Raw genomic sequence first — 12783 nt, 5'->3', positions numbered from 1 at the left:
ACCTACAAGATCAGTTCTACAGCCTGAAGCTGTACTTTTTACCTTAATATAAAGACAGCCTGTGAAAAAAAACTGAAGCTCTTACTTCTTTTTTTTCCCTATAAGTAATTAATAGAAATTTTATTTTGAATGTCACAATCAGGAAAATGTTTGTTGCTGTTTGAAAACTACCTCAGTGCTATAGCTCTTTCTATATACATGGGAAATTCACGGTTTAGAAAACACTGAAAAGCCACAGGCAGTGTCTGAGTTTGTAGTGAACTGTGAAGGTTAAAGAAGGGCACAAACATCCATATTGAATTTTGAAATTTTGTCGTGTAGTCCATGCACAGAGCCAAGTGGAGAGGTGAATAGGTTTGGTAGAGAAGCAAGAGCATTTGGAGAAGTTTGGCTGGAAACAAAATACAAAATTGTGCTTCAAATAAACATTAGGCACACATTTGTAACAGCTCAATGATGCACTGTCTGCAGATGAAAACTGGAAGCTGTGCTTCAGACAAACACCTGAAGTGTGCAGGGATAGCTGCAGGGTCAGGGATGTTAGGAAATAATACACAGGTCACAGTAAACCAGAACATTATGAAACTTTTTAGCAAGAGAAAGGCTGCATGGCTGTTTGTAGTGCATCTCCCTGTCTGTGCAAATGGTGTCTGTGCCTCTGATCCACGTGTTGAGGAAATGTGCCCCTGACATAGAACTGAAAATCCAGGGGCAGCTCTTGTCTTGAGGCTGAGGATGCCCCACTTGAGGACTTACAAACCTTGCTAAATTGTAGTTCTGCAAAAAAGGAAAAAAAACCACCCTGAAACACTAACTTGCAAAAGACCCTGCAGCCTTTTTCTGCACACCCCTGGATGTTTTTGCAACCTCTGACACCTGTGGTGACCTGTGAGGGTTTTCCCTTCTGGAATTGGTGTGTCTGATGCACCTGCACTGCCACCCCTGAGGGTTCCACTGACTCTCCCCCAGCTCACAGAGACAGGCAAGGGCAACCCAGGCTCCCAGAGGGAAACAAGGCATTGAAGAAAGAAATTGGGTCCTTCCCAAGGAAATGGTCATTTCTGCTGATTTCCAGTATAAAACAGCTAAATACCCACATTGTGCTGATATTGCCTTGATAATGAATAACCTGTACCACCCTGAGGGTTCTCTTAAAACATTTTGTTTCTGTTGTATCTTCATTTGGATAGAAATAGGGGTCTTGTGAATACAGTAAAGGAGATTTACAATAGCTGTGGTATCTGTTTACTTTTGGCAAGAACTATTTTGGAAGTCAAGCAGCCTGAGTTTGAGCTTTTTTCATCTGTGCAGTGCAGAAGTGCACTTGTGTGGAGGAAAGGGTCCCTCCAGAGATGGATACAGGAGGATAAGAAGCATTAATGTTTCTTGATCATCACACAAATAGACAAGTGAATTCTTCTGATGCTTATCCTATTTGGAAATGCATCATTTTCCAACAATACTTTAAAAAGTGGCAATCAAATCCAAATATTTGTTTTTGCTGGGCAGAATTGTTATGATTTATTCCAAAGTATAAGGTTAAAAGTATAAGGCTTGCAGAGGGTGTCTGGATAGCTTTATTATCTGGCATTTGTATTAGCCAAAAGATTTGTTCAGATTAGCTTACTCCTTGAGCATAATGAGCCATAAATTACTAAAAATAATCACATCCTATCAGCAGATGTCACATCATTTTAGCAGCTGTCAGGGGGTACAGCTAGGAATTTGTGGCTGTCCAAAGAGAAAAATGGAGTCTGGAGTATTATAAAAAGTCATCACCAAATAATTGTAAGAATAAGTACACATCAGGCTTAAAAATAAATAGAGAGCATTATATACTGAACATATATTTATATTTATTTAGAAGTTTAATTTTCTCTACCCTTCTGCCCCCTCAAATCTTTGAATGGAATCTGATAGCCATGCTTTATTTCTTAAGCTTCAAGCAAATATGCTGCAGAATGCCACCTTCTCCTGATGCAGCTCTGCTGAAGCAGCACTGACACACTCCTGACAGCATTAATTCTCGTGATCCATTGATATGGAAGATTACAAATTAAGCAAATTTGCTAAGACCTGTCAGAGATGAAAAGCAATTTGAAGTGGAATAGGGTTCTAATGAGTATTGTCATCTACTATATACAGATCTTGATTTTATCTGAGTGCAGTTTTCTTCTATTCCTGGCACACATTCATCCTGCTTACTTCAAACTGTTGATTTGTCATCCTCTTCTGTCCTGAGCAAACACATAGGCACACACCACAGCCATTCTGAGTGGAGACAGGCTCCTGAGTGACTGTGGATTTGGGCTGCAGTCTGGAGAAGTCTGCAGAGCAGGATTTCAGGATATACCTGCCATAACCCAGGAGGGGTCTCTTTGGCAAAGGCTCAATGCCCATTTCATTAGGTGAAGCTCAAAACCTGTCTTCACATAAGGAAGTAAAAGCAGTATCTTTCAGTAGACAGCTTGGAAGGTCCTAATTGTGTCTTTCAAGCTGAAATAGAAATTCCAACTCCATTTGTCAGATTTTTGGCTCTCCTGCATTTCCAGAAGGTCCACACTGACCTGGTGGAACATTGGGGCAATAAATATACATTGAGGTGACTCACCTTTGCCTTGGTACATCTTGTGCATCCCACTTCTGCTCACTCTGTAGGAAGGCTGGGGGGAAGAAGGAGAGATCTGTGAGATGTTTCTAGTGAGGTCTGGGACCTTGGGTGTGCAGGGCTTGCTTTGGGCTCTCACCCACAGCCAGCAGCTGGTATTTAGCAGGAGACCAAGCCTATGGGCTGCTCTGAAGGCAGCAAGCTGATTTCTGTAGTATTTCTGCAGCAATGAGGACACTGCAGCAGCATATCCCAGATGCCCACCCTGTCTGGGTACCAGCAAAGCCTCTTTTCACACCTGTCTCAGGACACTACTCTCCCAATGCAAATGCACATACTGGATCAAGGTGAATTTCATCAGCATCTGCTTCAGGAAGGAAGGAGATAATTTAGTGCCACGAGGTATTGCACTGCTGAGCATTTTCTCCTTATTTCTTGAACCATTTTCAAAACAGCTGTTACTTATTCCTCTTACATTTCATCATTTCAGGATGTGGAATAGATATATATTCCAGAGTTCCTGAGGGGACAAAATTCATTGTACAGAGATTGTTAAGAAAATAAGAAAGAGACAGAAAAACAGATGTTTTGCATGGTAGTGAGGCAAAGTTTTAGGAAATGATAATTTTATTAGCCTCACTTGGGAAAACTGGGAAAAACAGGAAAGTTTTTAGATGTAAGAACCATCAGAGGCAGTGGAGTGCCAGTGACATGGCTCACACTATAACCTTGGACAGCAACTAAACTCAAAAGGCAGAAGCAATTTTAACATACTATGAGCTACACTATAGAGAGACATTTTCAAGACACCTTTCTCTTGTCTTGACAAATTCATTAAATATTTCCAGATACTTCTTGCATCCTGATAGCCTCCTTCTCTTGTCCCCTCATCATTTTGTTATTTTCTTAGAATATATTTTGTTTCACAGTAGACATTGTTCATGTTAATGTGTAAGTTGCAGGGTGTGTGGTCTCTCTGAGACCCAAGCCAGCTTTTCTACTCTTGCTTGGCAGTTCCCATGGCAGCATCTGTTATCTCTCCCTTAGTCTAACATCTGTCTGATTTATCTCTACTTGCCTCTTCTATTATCTCCTCTTGCCACCAATTTCCTCTTTTCTAGCATCTGACAAGTTGACTAGCACCTTCACACAGCAGCTATCACAGCTTCCCCAGCATCCTTCAGCCCTTGCTGACAGCTGAATAATACGGTACCTGTCCTGGTTCAGAACTGTCATTCCTGCATAATAATTTTCAGAGAAAAATTTCTCTGATGCCCTTTGTTTCTTTTCCCTCTCTTTCTCAATTCTACCTAGTCAGTTTACAGTTTCTCTGATATTTACTCCCCACCAATTCATTCTGACTTTGTAAGTGGAAGCAAGAATTTGAATAAGTTCCACCCAAATGCTGAGTTGTGTATTTGGGGGTAAGGGGGAGGTGTTGAAGTCTCATGACAGAAAATTATTACTTCGTCTGACTGACAGGTAATACTTAGGGGGCAATTTCTGCAGTGCAAACACATGCATGTCCAGAAAGTAATTAGTAAAAACATTTGTCAACAGTTGCTTAGCGTTTACTATGACTGAAAACATTCATGACAGTAAAGCTAATTCAGTGAAATGCTTGCAAAAAGCCACACTGTTATCTTGGTAGAAAAAAACATGAGCCTCAAAATACTTGGTGTTTAAGAATTAAATTATTTTAATAATTATTTTTTTTCTTATGTTCTTATATTCTGTGAAAATCTCAGCTGTCACTCAAAATAGAAGCCAAATTTTAAAAGCGGTTTTTGTCAAAAAAAATATTGAAAATGTGATCTATATCCTGAAGAAAAAACAAGCAAACACACACAACAGAAAAATTAACAGAATACTGTAAAAGGGGTACATATACATATACATATACATATACATATACATATACATATACATATACATATACACATACATATACATATACATATACGTGTATGTGTATGTATTTAAATCTCACAGTTGTCTGAAGTAGGCTTTTATCAGCTCAGTCCAATAAACTAGAATACTGGAGAAAATGTATTTAAACCAAAATTTTATATAATATTTTTATTGTATTAAATATATTATTATATAATATTTATATTATATATATATTTTTTTAATAGTTCTTGGTTATTTTTGCGGCAGCTGACAAGCCAGTTTCCTTTTTAAAAGTCAGGTATAATGCCTCATGTTTTATAATGCCACTTTTTCCTGTGGCCAGAACACCCAGAGACAGCAAGTGATGCTCTCTTGAGGAACCACCCTCTTGTCATGCTGGATTTCATGGCATTTCAGATTGGCTGAGGGCTTTTGAGGACAGACAGCACCCTCAGAGAGAATCTGTTCTGCTTTCCTGCTCAGGGCAGGGGCACCTAGAGTAGTTTGCTCCAGGTGTGTCCAGCAAGGTTGAAGACAGAAAATACAGAATAGAAATAGAGAAAAAGGCAGGGTTCAGGCATTGCACAGTTTGTGAGCTCCAATGAAACTGGAAGATGGGGTTGTTCTCATGAAAAGTTCTTGTTTAAACAAATATGTGGCGATTATGATGAGAAAATTATAAAGTCAAAAGTTCTAACAGCATGTATTCTCAATTCAGATCTACAATTCTTTGTTCTTTCATTCCTCAGAAAACCAGTACATTTTTCTTCTTGTTCTCTTTTTCTTTAGAGAAAAAGTACCAAACAAAACGACAGAATAGCATCCATAATTTTGTAAAGAATCCTATTCTCTTGCATATTATTTTTGTAAGGGCCAGCCATAAATCAACCTGCCACTGCACTTTTTCCTTTCAGTGAAGTGGTAAAAAGTGGAGCTCTCTGTAACTAGGAATGTAGTTGTAAAGACATAAATATTGTATCCTTAGCCATCCTAGGAATACTTATCCCAAGATGTGTCTCTGTGTCCTTCAGAGCAATAACTGTAGCAACTGAGAATGGGATGGGGGGAGTTAAATGTGATCAGCAATCACTCATTTGTTCCCAGCACAGGCAGTGCACTTCAGAAAATCCACAATGGTCGTAACATAAGAGACACTGTCATGTACTGGAGAACCTTCAAAACAGTTCAAATTAAAATACAAACCATTAAAGCTGTTCAGGTACTTTTTATCTTCCTGTTTAGGGCACAGACACTGAGGATCACAGTTGTGTTACTCACTCTGATATCTAGCAAAGGGCTGTGCCTTCAGAAGTAAAAATCCTATACACAGGAGTGTATTTTCCCACAGAACAGTATAGTTTATAAATTACTCCAGAGACACAGATAAAAAGAATGGGAGATGCATCATACATAGCATGTGTCTGAAAGATAAGCAGTAAAGCTAGAGACAAAGAATCAGATGGATGCACAGTAAAGTGATTAGTTCTTACAAACTGGAGGAAATCAAGACTGTAATTCAGGGTCCTTTAGGATCAATATCTGCTGAGAAATGATGGCTTTTGCTTATGCAGCATTGCCCAAGTTTATAATGAAGACAAGAAGTTTCCAAAGGCTGCTGGATTCCTTTGGCACATCACTTCTTTAAGTCTCTTACCATCACAAAGAAAACTGTCACACAGCTTGGAAAAAATTCCCTCCATCAGGTATTATTCTTCACAAGAAAGCTATACTGCAGTTTAAATTAGCTAGGTGCTTCTGACCCCCTATTTAAAATGTGTTTGCACTGACATCCCAAGAAAAGAGTTTTGTTATTTAATTGCACTGTCAGTGCCAACGCTTTCAGCTAAACCCATCTGGAGTTAGACCTTTTAATAGAAAGTGACAACTTAAATTGCCACGATAGCGGCATAAATGGTGCTTAAAGTCATTATTAACCTGATGCTGCAGTTGGCTCCAGACCAGTATATTAAAGCAAAATCAAGGTGGAGGGAGGAGGGGAAGAGGAAATTAAGTGATGAATCATTAATTCCTTTGATATTCGCTGAAACAACTGTGGCTGTGGTGAACGAATTTGCCTGTGCGAGGGAGGCAGTGAGCGATCCCGTGCTCACATTGCCTTGAGCAGCATCCCTGGCGGAGGATCGGCGGCCGCGGTTTGAGCTTGCTTTCCCATGGGATGCTGTCCTGCTCTCCTCGCCCACAGGGCGGTCATTTTGGGGTTTTGTCCGGTCCGGGGTTTAGCAGGACACGAGTCACGCTGAGCCTGAGCAGCAAGTTTGGGGCAGTCCCCCTCTCCGGCTGCCAGGGCAGCTCCTGTCTGACTCCGCCTGGGCTCGGGCAGTGTGCCGGGGCACCAAGGCTCCCACCGCCCGCGGGGCTGCCCGAGGCTCGGGGAGCCCTGGGAAACAGCTTTGGAGCAGGGTCCGGGACACAGAGGGAGGAGCAGGGTCCGGGACACAGAGGGAGGAGCAGGGTCCGGGACACAGAGGGAGGAGCAGGGTCCCGCAGCTGCGGGGCACAGCGGGAGGAGCGGGAGGAGCGGGGGGAGCGGCAGGAGTGGCAGGAGCGGCGGGAGCGGGGGGAGCGGCGGGAGCGGCGGGAGCGGCGGCAGCGGCGGGAGCGGCAGAAACGGCAGAAACGGCAGGAGCGGCAGGAGCGGGGCTCCGCGGGCCCTGGAGCGCGGGGCGGGATCGGCGCCGCTCGGTGCCTGAGGGCCCGGCCCTGCCCGACAGCGCCCCCTGCCGGCCGCGCCCGGACACAGACGGGACAGGGGAAGGGAAGAGGCGGAGGCAGAGACAGACTCAGATGCAGACTCAGATGCAGATGCAGACTCAGATGCAGATGCAGACGCAGAGGCAAAGGCAGAGGAGGCTTCGCCAGGAGCGGCTCGGTGCTGCCTCAGCCGGGCTGGGACCGTGACTCTGGCAGAGCTGCAGCAGCCGGGCTTTCCAGCTCCACCCGAGCCGTTCCTTCCTCTCTCCCCTTCTGCCTCTTGCTGGCCTCAAAGAGGAGCGCCACAGGTCAGGAGCACCCTCTGCTTTTTAAGCGCACACCAGCTGGGAAAGCTGCCCAGCCTTCCTCTCGTTTGGAGACGTTCCCCAGCGCCTGTCCCCAGAGCTCTCACGGTGTCGGTGCGGTCCCAAACCCGCTCTCTCCAGCCGGGAGCATCGCACGCCCGCGGAGCCTCCCCCGTGGTGACAGAGGAGGAGAAGCCGTGCACTCCTGACCCGGCCATCACTTGGTCGGTCAGCAGAGCTCAACTCGGCCAGGCCAACCAAAAACCAACAGGAAAACCTGTGATTTCTGCCCCTAGAACTTGGCAGCCCTAAGAGGGAACAGGACTCCTGATACTGGTCCCAGTAATGGGATTACTGATTAAAGACTCATAAGCCTCTTAATACTAATAAGCTGGTCTGATAAGGCTTTGGATACAAGAATTTACTCCCTCATGAAATGGAGAAGAAAAGCCCACGTGCAGGGAAGCAGCAGGGTTCAGTGGTTCAGATGATATCCCCATTATTGCTGGGGTGATCTTGCACCCCAGGAGGGACCCTGGGCAAACAAACATGCAGAAACCACCAGGGTGACTAAAGGATGCACATGATGCCCTCAGCATTGATTCTCTCCTTTAGAGATGTTTTTCTATTATCCAGCCTCCTGATTACTCTAGGCAGAGCCATCAGGACTAGTTGCATGTTACCTGCTGCTTTATGCTTTTCCAAAAATTATAAATAAATAAATAAGGAGAGCAAATGTTATTTTTAGGCACTTGAAGCTCAACTCTAAGAGGCTGCTCTGTAATGTGGAATCACTTTCAAGTGTCAGAGTCAAGATCACATTAGTTTCGTTTTCTTTTAAGTAAGAGCTGTGTCACACTGAAGAAACATCACTTGCCAAGGCTTTTTGTCTTTCAAGCACTGGTGTATTTCACAGATGGATGTGTATTCTGAGGGACATCACTTGTCCTACTTATATTTATTTGAAGGCAGATGGTAAATCAAGTTCTTCCCCTCCCTGAGAAGCCAGGGATGGTCCTGCATGTACAGGGCTTTCTCTTTGTTTTAATGGTCTCCTGCATTGGGAAATGAGAGGCAGTTGGTGCTTAGCTGCTGGTGCACCCTTCCAGCCTCCCTGATGCAAGAAGGAAATCCCTTTTTATCCAGTCCTTTCTGCAAATGACCTCCTGCATATGGCCAGGCTGGTATTTGGGTTTCATTTTATTGTCTTCAGCTCCCCATTTGAAAAGCTCCCAATGAAGAAAAGGAATATATAGTAAGAAAAGGAGTTGATGCTCAGCTACTCTTGCCAGCCCAGCAGCCATTCCTCCTTCCAGGCAGAGCCAGAAGAGGAGAGTGGGCTGATTCCATCTCTGTGTGCAGTTGTCAGGAGGCCCCACGACAAATTGGGACTCCCAGGAAAGTGTCCAAACCAGGATCCTGCTTGCCAGCCTTGCCAGAGCAGGCACTTAATATGCAAGTTGTGGGGAAGGTTTTGGTCTGAATTTGCAGGTAAAGCTACCTGGCCTCAGTGGCATGGATCCATGGCCCCCCAGCCACATGCAGGAGCCAATCCTTGCCAGGATTCTCTTGAGGCTTGCACAGAAATCCTGGCCCAGGACACTTGCAGCACAGGCTGTTTGTCTTTCTGCAGCAGCAGTTTCTTCTGATCCTTCAAGGCTCTGCGCCTGCACATGTGAAGTATCTGGATTTGTGGTGACAGCCCTGAGCCCCAAGCTGCTCTAACAGGAGGAGGGTCAGGGCTCCTCTTGCTCTGCAGTGACCATGAGATCGTGTCACTGTCCTGGCCTGCAAGGTCTTTCTGCAAGGTGTTTGTTGCACTAAGGGAAGATCTTTTGCATGGCAATATAGAGCTGTGGGTGCTTTCTCCTGCATCCATGTTAGGTTTACTGTGGAACTGGTCAACTGTCCAGTGTTGTGACAGCTTTGGGTACTGCTGCAAAGGAGCTCAGTGAGTCTGGACAAGTGTTGGCATTGCTCTCACTACCCACAGAGAATTCACATTGCTCCATGCCAGAAACTTTACAGCAAAAATGCAGCATTAAAAGCCTAAGAAGTAAGGAAACCAAAGTGTTCTCTTAGATGATAGATAGGAAAAATGGTATTAATGATACCATAATGATATTTAAAAATAGAGTAAATATATAAAGTATATATTATTTTTCCTCATTTCAAGCACTTCTTTATTCTTAGCATTCTCTGCCTCTGCCAGTCATTTGACTGGCTGTAACACCCCAGCTTCTATACCTGTGAGTGCTTGTTAATTATGATTCATGCTTTCAAATGGATACAATCCTAGCATTCTTTGTTTTCCTGGGCTGTGTCAAACAAAGTATCTCCTAGTTTTCTTAGAACTAACTTTACAGTATCAGACTTAAGAAAAAAAATTTCTCATGCCAGTGCAAGAGAAAAATCAAGTCTGTGTTATGTCCTTTTGTCTGTCATGAAGTGTCTTTGCATCTGTTCTTGTTTCTGGGCACACCATCATGCATAGATTCCCCTCAGGACCTGGGAGTCCCAAAGCAATCAGTCACAGGTGGCTTTTGTGCCTGGATGTGAGCAGCTGAACTATGACCAAGAAATCTAAATAGGACAAGGCAGGACAAGGCAGGACTTTCAGACCCTGTCAGACACTGTGCTTGTAGGTTGGTCTTTGAGCTTCTAGCTAGCCTGCTAGACTTTAGTTTAAAAACCTCAAAATGTGGCTTTCTGCTTCCTAGCACAGGAACACCTATGTGGCCCCTATTAGAAACACTTTCAATGAGGTTGGTCCTTTGTGTTGGGCTTTGACTACAGAGAACAAGTTTTTCCATCAAAACCCTGATTTCAAGCACTTGGCTCCTCAGCCCCTGACCAGCACAGGAGCATTGTCCTCTCAGGGCAGTGGGCCTGACAGGCATTTCCCAGCCAGGAGGGAAGGAGAACAAGCACCACAATGGGAGTCACCTGTCTGGAGCTGTTGACACCCCACCCGTGGCTCCACAGTGGAGCTGGTTAATGTGAACCTCCAACACTGGTTAAACCACAGCAGAAAATAAGGTGAGGGGTGGAGCAGGGGTGAGCAGTGGTGGTGTGTGGGGCTTGGCTCTGGAGAGTTGTGCTGTCACACCAGGGACAGCCCAGCACACGACCCTGCACCACCACAGCACTGGAGGAGTTTGTTTAAAGGGCATATGTGCTCTAACTATAATACAGGATGTGTTTGTTGTGTTTAACTCTTCTGTTCCCTTCTTTACTTGGTTCCAGCAGCTGTAATTCTTTATCCTGATTTTGCCTGGGCTGGTGCTGAGATGATTCTCAATTTTTTGTCTTTATTAGGACAGTAACATTTTGTCCAGATTTATAGATTTTTTAGTAAATATTACAAAAGTCTGTGTTTTACATGGCCTCTGAACCATCTGTGCTTGCAATTTTTAAATGCTCTTGGCCTATAGCATTTTTGATTGTCACAGGTCTGGGAAAAAACATCCCTAGCCTTATTTGATACTTATGCTACTTCTATAAAAGAATTAACTACCAAAATGCTTGCCTTTTCTGCATCAGCACTTACAGGAAACCAAATCAACCAATCCCATCTTCAAAGATCTCAAAAAAACAAAGGCAAGGTTTCCATTTTTGTGTACTAACAACCACTTCTTTGCCCCTGACCCCTCTATTCACTTCCTTATTGGTTCCAGCCAGCCCCTCCTTGGTCAGTTTTCTACCTGTCCTAATTGTTAATGTATTCTTTGTATTTCCTACTAATGATATATTATTAAATTTTAATTACTACTTTAACAAGCCAGGGAACAGCACTGAGCAGCTGCTTATTTTCCTAATTAGTGACACAGCCTTTGGCTTGGAAGTAAGGCTGTTGAAGAACTCTCAGGCCGGCATCCAGGCTCTGCCTTGGCTACTGTGTCTAGTGCAGGGAAATGACCCATGTGGGCTGCAGGCACCTGGGCAAATGGAGGGTCCTCAGGCAGAGCAGTGAGGCTTCCACAGCTACAGCAATCCAAGATGAAGAAGGGGAGATCCTAGAGAAGGGGGGGACTTGCTACTGTGCAGGAGCCTAGAGCTGGTAACTGCTCCTGGCTCTTCCTCGCAGAGTGAATATGCAGCCAGAAGCAGGTACATTCGTTCTCCAGTGCCCTGAATGTCTCTGCTACTCAATGTACAATTTCCTGATGAGTGGTTGAGGAACATCAAGTGGGTGGAGGAAACAAAAAACCGAATCAAAGGGAGATTGCTGGCTCTGCAGTGTGACAGATTGTTACTGTGAAGAGCTCCCCAATGGCAGTGGGGCTGAATCACTCAGGAGTAAGTCAGCATTTCCAAAAGATACCAGTGAGAGTGAACTCACTGGTACAAATGTCCTGACGGTATCTGGGCCAGCAGACACGCCACCTCCTCCCCTGGCAGGCAGGTGCAGATAGAGGGCAGTGACACCCAGCAGCACCTCTGGCACCGTGGGACAGCGGGCTGGCACCGGGTGACAGTGCAGGACAGCCTGTGCCAGACAGACCAGTGCCAAAGGAGCTCCCACTGCCCAGCTGGTTTAACTGGGCTGGAGCACTCAGAGAGCACTGGCACAGCCCTCCACAGCCCAGCCAGCCACTGCCTGCCCTGCACAGGGAGCAGCGGCAAAGCTGGGCAGAGCCCAGCTCAGGCATCCTCCCTGGGGAGCAGGAGATGGGCAGAGCCCAGCTCAGGCATCCTCCCTGGGGAGCAGGAGATGGGCAGAGCCCAGCTCAGGCATCCTCCCTGGGGAGCAGGAGATGGGCAGAGCCCAGCTCAGGCAGCCTCCCTGGGGAGCTGCACCGTGCTCACCCATCCCAGCGGGAAGAGGGGGAGCTGAGCTCCTGCTCAGGCTCACACAGCAAAAGCAGCACAGGAAACATTTATTCAGTCCCAACAACAGCAGCGCCTCTCATTTGTTTCCAAGTCTGGTGGGGCGTTTTGGGACAATGTAGTAGCACTTAGTAGGTAATCACCTTGCTGAAAAACACAAAAGCATTATCAGAAATTTATCAGATGTGAATTCTTTAATACAAAAGCAGGCATTAAAATGGATTTTGAAGAGCTGCCATCCCTTTTGCTTTTGCAGACTTCCAGGTAAAGGAATGTTTTAGTCACAGCAGAGACTGAATCGCCCCTGCCCCAGTGCTACACAGAACGAGCTGAAGAGCAGGGAGCAGAAGGGAAGTTAAAGCAGAGCTGCAGACGACCGTGTCCCTCAGAACAAGGCTCCACCTCAGAACTGGCATCAAATAGACTAAACGTTCA

Source organism: Erithacus rubecula, assembly GCF_903797595.1.
Source record: "Erithacus rubecula genome assembly, chromosome: 1".
NCBI classification, from domain to species: Eukaryota; Metazoa; Chordata; class Aves; order Passeriformes; family Muscicapidae; genus Erithacus; species Erithacus rubecula.
This window is presented reverse-complemented; position numbering follows the sequence as displayed.